This window comes from Peromyscus maniculatus, chromosome 8, assembly GCF_049852395.1.
Source record: "Peromyscus maniculatus bairdii isolate BWxNUB_F1_BW_parent chromosome 8, HU_Pman_BW_mat_3.1, whole genome shotgun sequence".
Taxonomy (NCBI): domain Eukaryota; kingdom Metazoa; phylum Chordata; class Mammalia; order Rodentia; family Cricetidae; genus Peromyscus; species Peromyscus maniculatus.
In genome coordinates this window covers 77,338,281-77,352,343 of record NC_134859.1, presented here as the reverse complement: position 1 = coordinate 77,352,343, position 14,063 = coordinate 77,338,281, and the positions used below count along the sequence as shown (strand labels likewise).

The 14,063-nt window shown below is 47.5% G+C and overlaps 1 protein-coding gene across 4 annotated transcripts in view; it reads left to right on the top strand.

Annotated features, from left to right (window-relative positions):
* Hlf (HLF transcription factor, PAR bZIP family member) overlaps positions 1-14,063 on the top strand; it is a 57,218-nt gene that overhangs the window by 26,411 nt on the left and 16,744 nt on the right. The window lies entirely within an intron of this gene.

Genomic DNA, 14,063 nt, shown 5'->3' with positions numbered 1-14,063 from the left:
ACAGCCTATTTCCAGATTGGCTTCCTACCATCTCTTGCATGCTTTTCCAGAGAGTTTCTTTGCCTTTGTAAGCATATACATATATACATATATATGTGTGTGGGGTGGGTGGGTGTGTGTATATCGTGTGTTTGGGGACATGAAAATATATGTATATATACTTATATGCATCTGGCACGTGGTGTTGCACAACTTGCCTTTTTAATATCTGTTGGAGAACTACCCTTATTAGCACATAGAGATCTGCCAGCTGCATGGAGTCCCGTTGTCTGGGTGTTCAGTGGTTCGTCGTTGCTTCTAGGCATTTAGATCGGTTTCTTACACAGATGCCATCGTTCACGTTTGTGGTAGACCTAAAATTTAATTCCTAGATGTGGAAATGCTGGATGGAAATGTGTAGGCTCCAGAGGAAGAGAACCAATTCACACTCCCACTGGAAGCATGTAAGAAATCTCTTTCCTCTTTCATTGAAAAGAGAAATCAGAGAGCCCAGGCCACATTTTCAGATCTTCTGATTGAGCTGGGAGGGGTGCTGGACGTCAGTGTTACCTCAGTGTTCCTCAGAGCCTCATAGGTGGATCTCGAACAAGATGGAGAATATGAGCCATGAGTAGAGAGTAAGGGTAATTACGTGGTCATCCTTTGGGATCCAAAAAGCAAGAGCTCGTGCGCTGTTGTGAGTTGGGAGAAACAGAATGATGTATTTCTTCTGAAATTCCCACTACGCGGGACATCCCCATTTAGACAGACATGGCATTAAATGAATCTCTATCCATAAACATGGTATATTGAAACAACAAGGACCAGAGAAATGCTGCCTAGGTTCTGTTGGATACTTTCCTCTCTGTTGTAAATGTTTAGTAACAATGCATTTTTTTTCTTTGTACGGTCTCTTAAGGAAAAGTCATGGCCTCAGATTCCTTAGAAGTAGCTAGTTTGCAGATGTTAAAGGTTAACACTCTTTGCTTTTATTGCAATATGAAGTGCCCCAGGTTGATGCAAAGCTTGCCACCTTCAGAACTTCAAAGTCTCTTCTTTCTCTTGCTTAGGTAACTCAAAACATTGAGAGACACAGAAAATGTCATCCACCCGAAGACTCACACTAGTCACTGTCTTCTGTGCAGCCCGTTTCACACAAACATCACTAGCCTTCAGTTCTTTGATCCTGTCCTTTGAGGCTGTACCACCTCATTCTCTCCGGGGAGTCTCTGTCCTCCGAGCTGCTCTGAAGCCTCTATCTGCTCACTCTCTCCCTCACAGTGCACACTTAAAACACACACACACACACACACACACACACACACACACACACACACACAGAGAGAGAGAGACAGACAGACAGACAGACACACAGAGACACAGACACAGAAACACAGACAGACAGAGACAGAGAAAGAGACCATTCATCTTCACCTAATAGCATTTCTTTCTTTTTGTCCTTTCCTATTTCAGTACTGGGGATTAAACCAGAGCATCACACATGACAGACAAACCCTCTCCTTTGTCACTGAGCTGTGTCACCTGCACAATTTTATTACTTTTTTGGAGACAGATCCTCACCACATTGCCCAGGCTGGCCTTAAGCTTGTTATGTAGCTCAACCTGGCCTTGAGCTTCTGATCTTCCTGCTTCAGACTTCTGAATAAAAGAATGGCTGGTGTTCTAGGCATGAGGATGGCTGGTGTTATAAGCATGAGATGGTGTTATAAGCATGAGATGGTGTTATAAGTTGGTATTATAGGCATGAGCCCCCATACCGGGCTTCTTTCTTTTTCCTTCTGAGAGAACTTCCTCCTGCCCCCTCCTACCTAGGGTTTTCCTAGTGTTCTTCTTTCTTTAATGTTGTTGTAAGAAAACTGTCCAAAAGCAACTTCATGGAAGAAAGGGTTTATTTAGCTTACAATTCCAAGTTTTAGACCATCACTGCAGGGAAGTCAGGGCCGGAACTTCAGGCATCATATCCACAGCCAGGAGAAGAGAGAAAATAAACATGTGGATCCTTGCTTGCTGGCCTGCTTCATCTAGCATTCTCCTGCCTTGTATAGTGCAGGACCCCCTGCCTAGGGAAGTGTGCTGCACACATTCATGGCAGACCTTCCTTCACCAGTTAACGATCAAGACAACCCCCTACAGACATACACACAGGCCAACCTGGTCTAGACAATTCCTCAGTAAGACTGTGGTCCCGTGTGATTCTCCGTCATGTCAAGTTGGTAGTCAAATAACCATGAAGCTCAGCATAGCCTTAAAAAAATGGTTTTCTCTTCATTCAACTCATTCCCACGGTTAGGTAAAGATTGATTTTGATAGGGGCTTTTCTGTAGGAAGCATACACCAAATAGAGTGTTACCTGTCAACACCCTGGCCTGACAAATGGGATTTGGAAGCTCTGGGATGCTCTTGGTCCATGGAAATGTAGAGACTAAGATGGGGCTTCTTTTTGGTGCACAGTCCTGATGGGCATGAGCAAGAGGAGCTGAAAGGGAGCCACAGCATGGATGATCCAACTGCCTGGTGATGACTCAATGCTGGTTTCTGTTTACCAAGATGCACACAGACCTCACCTTGTGTCTGTGAAAGAGAAAAGCAGCGTTTGTCCCATGAAGGTTTCTGCACAGACTACATTATGCAGAAGCCAGATGGGTTCAGTTTGGCTAATCTTAGTGCAAGCTGGGAAATTTCAACTGAAATAACACATTTCTAAGAAATTGTCTGGTGTGGAAAATTGTTCTCATGTATGTATGAGAGAGCGGCATGGCCATAGGGCAAAGCTGAACTACTGTATGCTTAGATATATGTGTGAGGATTTGCCTGTACCCCTCGTTCCTATTTACATGTTAAGAAGAGATTTAAGAAGCCCCCTCATTTTTCTTGCTTGCTGTATCCATGGCTGTTAAACAGTTTTCCTCTCATGAAAGACTTGAATGTATTTGGAAAGTCCAAGTAGGCCTTTCTCCGAATCTTGGCTTGCATCTGAATGTAAAAATCAGCTATGTCCTCCATGACTGTTGATTCAGATAATAGGTATTTGTAATAGACATGTGGCTCTATAATATTCCCTTTCCTACTGCCCCAGGGACTGACGATGGAGCTGTAGATTTCCATGATGTCCCCCATGCAATGAAGAATACACACATCCAAATACATACCATTTAGCACAAGAAGACTTGGGCATTGAATACATGCATGAGACTAACCTGTCTGTCACCGAGTGCAAAAGCATTGGAGAGATAGTTCACCTTGAGATCTTGGAAACATGAAATCCATTTTGTTTAGGCACCAGGTGCCCCTGTGGAATTAACTCAGCTTGTCCTCTGAGATCCATATTCCTGACTAAGCATATCACCAACTTCTACCCCTGAAACTCCCTCCGCCTAACTACACAGGTTCCATAATCTTTCAGAATTATCAATGACAAATATATAGTGAGGGAATGACCATTATTCTGTGGTATTTTCGCAACCTAGGGGGCAGATGGCCCTGATAGCAGACCACAGAGGATGTCTCTACAGACATTTCACTTGCCGTTCTTTCTTCTTCCATAACATCATTCTCCAGACCTAGATATAAAAACACATAAAAAGATGGAGTAGCAACGTGAGACCTTAGGTTTACTATGCAGTAAAAAGAGGCACCTTTATCAAACTAGGTTTTTCAGCCTATTAAGATGCTCTTAGGAGCATCTCTCTGGGTTTCCCTGCAGAGATGCAGACACCCGACATCCCAAGACACATGCGAGAGCCCCAGCATCCCTGCCTCATGCAGGAGCCATGTGAGTGTTGCTTGAAGGAAATTGTCTGGCATTAGCTGTTTGTGTTAGTGATATCTTTGATGGGCTTGGGTGTGTGGGAGTGGAGGTGTAGGAAGAAAGGACTTTGGAGTTAGCCTTAACTTTGAATATAGCCTCTTTCAACACACCATTTAAGCTTCAGCAAAGGACTTAATTCGTTCAGTTACATTGTTTGTCTAGTTGGCTTAGTTTTTTTTTTAAAAAACAGAATCTGGCTACCAGCCCAGACTGGCCTTGAACTGGCCACCTTCTACTCCACTTACCAGTGCTGGGTTATATAGGTGTGTCCCTCCACACTCAGCTTGAACTGTTTCTTTCTTGTTTAATGGAGGTGATATGGTCGCGGCTTACTCATGAGGACTGGTGGTAACTGCTCCTGAGTGATTGAAAGTGTAGTCAGGAGCATCTCTCTTTGGTCCGTCCCGTTTCTGTTTTGTGAAAGAGCTGGTAGCCTTTTCTAAGTGTGCTGCTCTGAGTCCCCTCTTCTGCCTGTCCCTGAAGAGTCAGTGTCCCTTCCCCAGGATCTTTTCTTTGACTTTCTTGCTGCTGTGTGTTCTCTCCTGGAGAGGCCTCAAGATCAGTACATCTGTAACCGGTTAACACAGCTCTTCAGACACCTAAATCGACCCATAAACCTGCGGTGCATGGCCTCGAGGCTGCTCCATCAGGCATCTGCAGGCAGATGGGGCCACGAGACTCTGCCTCTTCCTCTGAATGTTTTCACTCTGCCTATTCCCTCACCAGTGAATGATAACACCTCCTTCCTGTCCAGGTAGCCACGTTACCATCACCCTCTCCTTCTCCTCTTCCTATGCAGTTGGCTGAAACTCATCCTTATCCCACATCAGTAATGAGGTTTCTGCCCCTGGTGTGTGTGGACCCTCACCCATTCTGGTTCTCTCCTAACCCCGCCCCCATGCAATAGCCACATCCATCTTCCAGAAAAGAGCCATGCCGGTGATGTTCTTGTTCCAGTCTCTCCAGCTGGCCCCCATTTCCTGGATGGTAAAATCTGACCATCTCTAACTATTCTTGGCTCTCAGTCCCCACTTCTTGCCCCTGAACTCCAGCTGGTGTGTGACTTCTCCTGTGTCTGGAATCTTCATGTGTTCGGTTCCTTTCCCCTTGCTCTTCATCTGTTTACTTTCTGGCCCGTTTCCAGAGCTTGGCCTAGCATAGATGCCAGCTCCCTTTGAAAAGCGTTTCCTAATGTCCTGTACTCCCTCCAAAGAGAGATGAATAAGCAACCTTTCAACTGTAACCTTTGGCTCTTTGGACAGAGTTCTTTCAATCACTTAACACCCTGTACTCTAATCATCCGTGTACTAGCAGTCTCCACAGCCAGACTGCATGTTCGTAGAGTTTGGATTTCCTTTTTATGTTCTCAGAACCCAGTCCACAATAGGCACCCAATAAAAGTATTTAAAACAAACACATTTTTTTAAATCAATAAGCATTTATTACTTTCTTGTATAAGTCATGGATACGGTCTTGCCTGAAAAGATTTACAATCAAGTTTGAGAACTGGTAATTACTTAAACGTCAAGAGACAGTTAATATGATAGAAACTCCAGGTTGGCGTGTGTGTTAAGTGCAAAATGGCATAGATAGTATCCCGAGAGAGATCGGTTTGCCCTAACCTCAGCTAACTTTGTCGTAGTTCAGGGGAGGTGGAGGGCTGGGATCAGGACTTGTTAGGTGACAGGACAAAGAAAACTGGAGAGAGATGAACACAAGTGTTCGAAGGCAAGACAACGGTTTGCCTTGGGCAGATTGTACAAGGCAGGGGCGATACGCCTCACCATGGAAGTCATCCACCAAAGGGCTGGGACGAAGAGGCACTGGAACATTATGGGCTGCCTTGGATCATGAAGATGTTCTGTTGGAATAGCAGATGGCAGAAAGATCAGGTACAAATATAGCTTGGTCGTCCAAGTCCTATATAAACAGGCCTGCATCCAGCCCACGACAGGGCTCCAAAACACAAGCAAGAGACTGTACTGGACTATATTTATGACTGCACCCAGGGGGAGCTTGGACTAGCCTCTTGGCTTCTGTCTCATTATCTCATGGGAGTGCAAACTGACGTTCAGGGCGTTACTCCCAAGGTTCCCATACTGAGAAGAGGGTCCTTGGAATCCAAGCCATGGCTCATTTCTCCTTTCTGCCTGAGAGTAGATGGTTAAAGTTTAAGGCCGGACAGCGTTGAGAAACAGCCAGTTTCCAGGCACGAGGAGCCCTGCAGGAAGGGTGAAGGTCAGTGGGAGCGGGAGGTGATCTGGGCTTGAACGCATCCAGGCTGATGACGGTGAGGCTGGAGACACTGACTGGCGGGCAGCAGTTCATTTAGCACTCTGTGTGAACTTCAGTGCAGGGGAGTTGCAGAGAGCACTTGGACAAAAGCCAAGACAAGGCGGTTTAGGCGGGAAAGCACGTTTACCGGGAGGGGGGGGGGGCAAACTTCGTGCCTCGTGGCGGGGGGTGGGGGGGATTTGTAGCGCTCCTTGAGATGCCAGGGACACACCTGAGTGCTATTCATGTTATCCAGAAGTGGATGTCTCAAACAATCCTATTTTCCTTCCTGTCTTGTTTAATTTGGCTGGGGTGGGGGTGAGGTGGGGAGAGAGCAAGGGTGTCAGGGTGGAGCTCATGGGCCCTTTGTCTGCGGTTCGAGTCTAGGTTCGGAATGGACAAAAAGCCAACACCGGTCTCTCCCTCGGCTCTCCGGCCTCGCGGCCCCCTTCTAGATCCAAACCAAAATTTGCACGTAGCCCAAAGGAAAGCCGTCCGTGTAATAACTAACCCTGGCAGCACTTTTGTAAACGGCAGGTTTTAAATGGCTAGGCCTGCACATTTCCACCAACTCCAGCGATTAAAGAGTCTCCGGGGACCTAGGCAGCGTGGATGCTAGCGGTGGGGACTGCCGTTGAAAACGGGAAGAGCCGCTTTCCGAAAATAGACTGCAGGTATGGGCCAGCTCATTTCCCCTGCGCGATAAGGAGGTCGCCCGGCCTAGGGGGAGTCAGGTAGATTGCTTACTGGCTCGATTTCTCTACCAGTAAAATGTACCCATTTAGTCCTACCCATTTCACAGGGTTGGCAGAGGGGCAGAATGAGGTCAGAGACGGGCAGCAGATATCCAAGAAGGTCTAGGTGTTCATGCTGAGAGCAGAATCCCCACCCCCTCCCTCTGCGGAGATACGGTGGCATTGATGGCCATTGTCACCTTGCATACCACAAGGGGCTCTGTAGTGGGTTGACTGTGGTCTAGCTCCATTTTTCCCACTCCACTGGACCCTTTGACTTGTCCTTTATTATGTGGGGTTGTTGAAAGGCAGCTTGGAATGGCGGTTCTTTTCTACACCTCTGCCCCCACAGCAGCGGTGGGAAGAGGGATCTGGCTGCTCCCTTTTAAGAGGGGCCACTGTTATGCCAAACAGTTTACAGAGTTTGAGCCAGCCAGCAACTGGCTACCTGATTTCATCTTTCATTCCCCAGGACTTAGCCCTACCCCCCCCCCCCCCCCCCCCGCACCGTTCCCCACAAGTATGGCAGGAACTAGGATATTGCCCCATTTTTATGTAGTTCGGAACATTGGGATGCAGTGTGGGACAGAGAATAGGTATGGGATGGGGGTGGGCATTGTTTTCCACCCTATCCATAGCCTCTGTATCCACCTTTCTAGAATTTCCCCCATTCTAGGGCTTCAGAGCTGCAAGATCCCAAATGGAACTCACGCTGGTACTCAGTACTGCTGGCACTGTGAGTTCCTTAGCGGCCTCCTGGAGTGCAGGCTATAGAGAACCCACAGAGCCCTATATGCTGACTTCTCTGTGACGCCCCCACCCAGGTCTGGGAGAGGTCCTCAGCCTAGGGAAGAGCAGACAGAGGGTGCCCTCCTCTTCTTGATGATAAAAATGGGAAGGCCCAGGGCCACACACACTCTGACCTCTAGTTGAAACATCTGTTCCCTCCCCACCCGACTGGCTTCTTTCTGCCAGGCTGTGGTTGTGAGCTCTGGTCCCACCGACCGCTCGCTCAGCGGGTTCAAGAAAGCAGATTTTGCTGACAGCTCTGGCAAGAGGCCTGGTGACAAACACCCTTGGAATGAGAGGCCTCGCTAATCCTCCGGGCCAAGCTCCTGCCAAGCTAGAAGCTGCCGAGTCAAGTCAGGGCCACTCCGAGTGCTGATACACAGCCCCAGGACAAAGTGCTTGTCCTGAGCACAGGGTCACACTTGGTGGTATCTAACAGGCTTAGCAAGGCTAGGGCTGGAGGAAATGGGTGCCAGGGGCATGGCAGGAGAGAGGTTCAGGCTCCAGACGTACTCAGGGCCTTTCTTCTTTCTGTATGTCCCAGGGTTCCAGGAGAGGGGAGCAGTGTTGTCTCAACCCAATTCACAGGTAGGGGGTGGGTAGGACTCTTCAGGGTAGCGTGACTAGCCCCAAGCTCTGTGGGTGAAAAGCCCTGATTTGTCTGCATTTCTGATGAGTGATGCTCCCTCCTCTAGGATAGGGGACAAGGTCCCCTAGGCATGAGTGAGAGCCTCCCAATAGCATTCTACCCACACCAAACATTAATCGTCATGCTAACCCTAAAGAGTGTAGATATGAAACACTTCTTCCCCATGAAGTGACCTGTAAGCCAACTTTTTGTTTATGTACAGAAGGTATATGTGATGCCCTTCAGGAATCCTGTCTCCTCAGGAGGAGGAGCGTCTGGCTACGTAGAGGTTCCTTACATATGCCGGTGTGAGGGACCACAGTGGCAGGTGTGCTAGCCCGGTGGGTCCGTGGTTGTCTTGGCAAATGTGGTCCCACTTTCTGCAGAAGCTCACTATTCTGGAACCAGAGCAGGGAGGAGATGGATGGATGACATGGAGGGAGGGAGGGAGGGAGGGAGGATGGGAGGGAGGGAGGGAGGGAGGGAGGGAGGGAGGGAGGGAGGGAGGGAGGGACAAGGGTGGAGAGTGGACTTTCCTGGGGCTCGTGTGCATGACAGGAGGCTGTACTTGTCTCTTTGGATTACCAGCTCTTGTCGAGGCACCCATTGGACTGGAGATGTTGGGATCTGAAGATACCCCGCTTTCTTCCTCTGCTTCCTGTGAGGGAGAGGGTGAAGTAGAGGTGAAATATGCATTTAGGGTCTGGCTGGCTGGTGGCTGAGTCCAGCTGACTTGAGTGACTGACTCAGTGTGAGTGGTCTCATCGCTATGACCTCTTTCTTTTCCTTCTGTAAGACATGAGACAGTGTCCCCTGAGCAGGGCAGGCTGATGAGTCAATGTGGTTCTGTTCAGAGACTCCCTAGCCCAGTCAGGATGCAGGGCTGCCCCTAGCTTGCCCTAGAGGCTGGGCTAGGCTTCATGCCCTGCCCCCCCCCACACACAGGTGGTACATTTGTCTGTTGCAGGGTGAAGAAGGAAAGTCAGAAGAATCTGATTTTGTTACTGGGTATGCCTGGCAAATGATGGGGCATTTCAGAGCTGATTTTTTTGTTCTGATCTCCGTTCCTTTATTTCCCTAGCTAGAGAATGAGGAGCCTAGTGATTCCACCCTCAGAGCGCTAATGTGAGGATTAAACTTGAGCTTTCTGAAAAGCTGGTGGAAGTAAGGGTTCCACCTGGTTACCCCTCGGTTAGTAACAATGATACTCACGGGAGGGAGCCCACCTGCTTGCCCCCAGGACACATTGCATCCATCTTCACACTGGATGGAAGAGAGCAGCTCCCTCCTGCTGTTTACACACCAGGGCTCAGATGGCTCTGCAGATTTACTGCTTACCCTTGTTTCTGCTGACAGCCTGTTACTCAGTGAATAGAGGTGTTGGATAAGAGCCTGGAGATCAAAGGCATCTTTACAGTGGGACTTCCTTTGTATTTATTCTGCAGTCTTGAAAATGAAGACTTCCTGGCACCATGTCCAAGGACGGCTTAAAGTGTGTGTGTGTGTGTGTGTGTGTGTGTGTGTGTGTGTGTGTAAAGGCAGGGAGACTACACATACACACACATATATATTTATATAGAAAGACATATATTATGTATATATATGTGTGTGTGTGTGTGTTGTGGTGTGTGTGTGTGTGTGTGTGTGTGTGTGTGTGTGTGTGTAGACAGACAGGCAGAATGAGTGCCCAGGATCCCAGGCTCAGGACACTTAAAAACATTCAAGTCTTAGCAAGCTCTTAGTTCCTGGGGGAACAGAGGACCCATTTCAGTATGATCTTAGGCTAAACCTTTCCTATGGCACATGTGTGAGCACACACACACACACACACACACACACACACACACACACACACACACACAGTATGGTGCATATATATAGGAAGGCCAGAGAAGGATGAATGGCTTACTGTATTATTCTCTGCTCATTCCCCTGAGCTAGGCTGCAGGGCAGCAAGCCCCCTTCCCAGCCCCTCAGTGCTGTGGTTATAGCAGCCACAGGAGCATGCCCAGCTTTGCTGTCCTTGTGCCATAGATGCTGTGATCTGAAATCATCTCCATGCTGCGCAGCAGGTGTTCTTACCCAGAGAGCCATCTCTCCAGTCCCAGGGTAAACCTTCTCTATCTCTGTCTCTTTCTTTTCTCCCCGCCCCCACCTTTTAACTCCTTTTCCCCTCCCACAGTCTTTCTTTTTATTTAACCTGCATTTCTTCTTTCATTTACTCTTGTGCCCCTTCTTTGGGTTCTTCCTCTATCCCATCTTTTGACGTCTCCTTGGCTCCCCCTTTTCTTCTTCTTCTTCTAACTTTCTAGCTCCTTGGGTGGTCTTCCCTCGGCAACATGTGGAACAACTCCCTACAACATAGGTATCCAAGAAAACATGCCCGCTTAAAAATGCTTTTCTTCTTCAGAGTTTGAAACGCAAAGATGCCCCTGAGAAGCAATCCAAAAACAAAAATGAGAAAAATCAGTCCCTGTTCCAGTGCTATTAAAAAATAATAATAATAATAATGTGCATGGAGATGAATACTATGAGGAAACCCAAAGGGGTTGGATGGGAGGTGGGTGGGGCAGAAGCACATGCGAGGATGGGAGGAGACGGTATTGGAGCCGGAACTAAAATAATGCAGAGGAGCAGGCAGGCAATGGAGGGGAAGAATGGAGGTGGGGAGGATACCAAGTACCCAGGCCTGAGGCAGTGGGCACTTGCCTGTGTGAATGCAGAGGGAGGGCTAGTGTGGGGCAGGGGTCTTCAGTGTTGTCACATGTGACAGTGGATGATTCTGGAAGCTTTGGTAGTATAGGTGACCTGCCTGGGTGTCTGTCTGCTTGCAGAATGTCTTCTGGCAGCTGGATTACATGGTTGGGGCATGGGTGGAAGGACAGAGACTGGCTAGGAGGACAGAGGTTCCAGAGGTTCAGGAGAGGGATGGCGCTGATCTAGAAACAGGGATGAATCTATGTGTGAGTCAGTCTCTGTGATCATAATATCTACAGTTCTGCATTTGTGGTTATATATAGATCACTCACCAAGTTCTTTCCAGGCACTATGTATTATGCTGAACATTTTACCTGTGTACATTGTCTCATTCCTTTTCACATATTTCTCTCCCTGGCTGTGTGGCCAACACTCTCAGCTCCTTTTGTAGTCAAGGAAATCAAAACTCAGAAAGAGGCCAATAAAACTTCTCTGTCTCTCTCCAACTCTCTTTCGCGCTCTCTCTCTCTTACTTGCTAACTCTCTCTCTCCCCATCTCTCTCTGTCTCTTTCTCCAGTTCTGTCCTTCTCTTTTTCCAACTCTCTCTCCCCATCTCTCTCTCTCTCTCTCTCCAACTCTGTGTCTCTTCATCACTGTATGTCTCTGCCTGTCTGTGTCTCTGTCTCTGTGTCTATCTCTGTCTCTCTGTGTGTCTCTCTCTCTTTGTATGTGTCTGTGTGTGTGAGAGAGAGAGAACAAGAGAGTGAATGAGAGAGAGAGAGAGAGAGAGAGAGAGAGAGAGCAATTATTCTTTTTCCCAAACAGACTTTGATGGGGTGTGGCAGAGCAATTCATTTTGTCCTTCTATTCACAAGTGTCCTGATGTATATTAGCCAGGTGGCAGAACTGGAATTCGAAAGAACCTAAGCATGTCTCACTTCCCAGTTGAACGTTACCTCCTTAACCTCTGGCTTAATGAGAAGGAGACCGCAAACATCCCCCATGCACAGTAGCTCAGTTCCTGGGTCAGTCGTGTGCTGTCATGAGAATGCTAACCAGTTGCAAAAACTCAGGAACATACGCAAGTAAGGATTTATTGTTCACTCATGTGCATTTGCTGTGAGTCAGTCAGTGGCTGCTCTGACCTTAGCTGGACCCACACATCTAGGAAGGAGGTGATTGAGCTGATCCCTGGCCTTTCCAGCACCCTTCATCTTCCAGCAGGCTGGCCCAGACATGTTTGTGGTGATGGCACACATGCTACTGATAAAGAAATGGAAACCTGCATGGTGCTTTTAGGCCTAGCTGCAGAAACACCAAAGCATTCTTCCCATATTCTTTTGGCCAGTGCAAGGCAGGAGACCAGCCTGGATTAGAGAGGCTGGGAAATAGATTGTGCCTGGAATTGCAAAGCTATGTGGAAAAGTTATGGGCAGGGGAGGGATGGGACCTTGACCACTGGCACATATCTGCACTTGTTAAAGGAAATTACATCCCCTGCCATCAGAAACCAACTGGCCTGGACTGAGTCTGGGGAGGCCCATACTTTTAGGATATGCTCAGGAAGTTTTTATTTAATCTCTGTACATACTGCAAACTCTCCTTATTGATCCTGAAATATCATTATAGTCTCCCAAGGCAATGGGCTTCTTACATTCTAAAGGGATTTCCAGGAACAGGGGTGTGTTATATTGAAGCCGGCAGGCTATGAACCCCCAATGTTGTTTTCTCCTGAAATCTGGGGGTTGCCAAGAGAATAAAAGATCTTATTATGACCATCTGGGATCGGGAAGATCATAACAAGCAAAAGGATCCAAGCTAATGATGGAGAGAAGAGAAGGAGGCAGGAGAGAAAGAGCCAAGACTTGGATCACAAGGCTTTTCACCCACCGGAAATGGAAAGGGATCCATTTGGCCAAGGTAAAAACTACCTTTGCCTTTCTCTGTCTTTCTTGATAGAGGATGACTGCCCTCAGCTTGCTCATGCTCTTGAGGAACAAACACCGAGCAACATGTCTCTGTCTCTTTTGACACGGCTGCTTTAAATCTAATGCCTGTCTGTCTACCTAGCTACCTGAATGTGGAGCACACCAGAGGGGTTGTGGTTGCTGCAACTAATCTTGAGGACTAAGCAATAAATAACATGATTATTTATTACTTTGATGCAGCCATAAATTAAGAACATAAACCAATGCCCTGAGCAGAAAGGACACAGATTGCGGCTGTCCCCACTTGACGATGCCTGCCAGCTAATCAATTCATTGGACAGGGGCTGCTAAATTCTTCTTCTTTTTTTTTTTTTTTTTTTTTTTTTTTTTTTTTTTTTTGGTTTTTCGAGACAGGGTTTCTCTGTGTAGCTTTGCGCCTTTCCTGGAACTCACTTGGTAGCCCAGGCTGGCCTTGAACTCACAAAGATCAGCCTGCCTCTGCCTCCCCAAAGCTGGGATTAAAGGCGTGCGCCACCACCGCCCGGCTGGGGGCTGCTAAATTCTTACTAAAGAGGAGGAATGAGAAGGTTTCAGCAGGCCTGTGTGGTGGCCAAAGCAGAGACCAACTCTGGGTTTCAGGGTGACTTTGAATCTCTTCCCAGATTTCTTTAGGACCTCTCTTCTACCTTTTCCTCCAGAATCTTCCTTGGCTCCTCTGGAAATGTCATCATGAGGCCTGTAAAAGAGGAAACCCATGCGCAGCAGACTGTAGAATCTACATAGTGGGGTTGAACCTGCATTATTTAAATCAAACCTTAGAGAAGCATCAAGTTTGAACATAGAAAATACAGGGGGGAAACACAAACAATAACACACAATTATCTTAACATTTTTTTAAAGAGGGTGACACATTTGAGGAAATTTAACATTCTTATTTCTGATTTAAAAAAAAAAAAAAAACTGCCAATACAATAAGGGTGGAACTCCCTAACCGTGAGACTGACCTTTTGGGCTTAATGGTTTGAGGAGTCAACAGCATTTTCCATTGATGTCTGTACAGTGGGATCACCCATCTCACCTCATTCCACCTCATGTTGCAGGTGCAGCTGATGCAGGCAGATTAAACCTCTCCCAAAGAGAGAAGTGGGAATTAGAAGCGTTCAAAACAAGCTGTAGCCGGCCCTAGAGGCGGATGATAAAATTA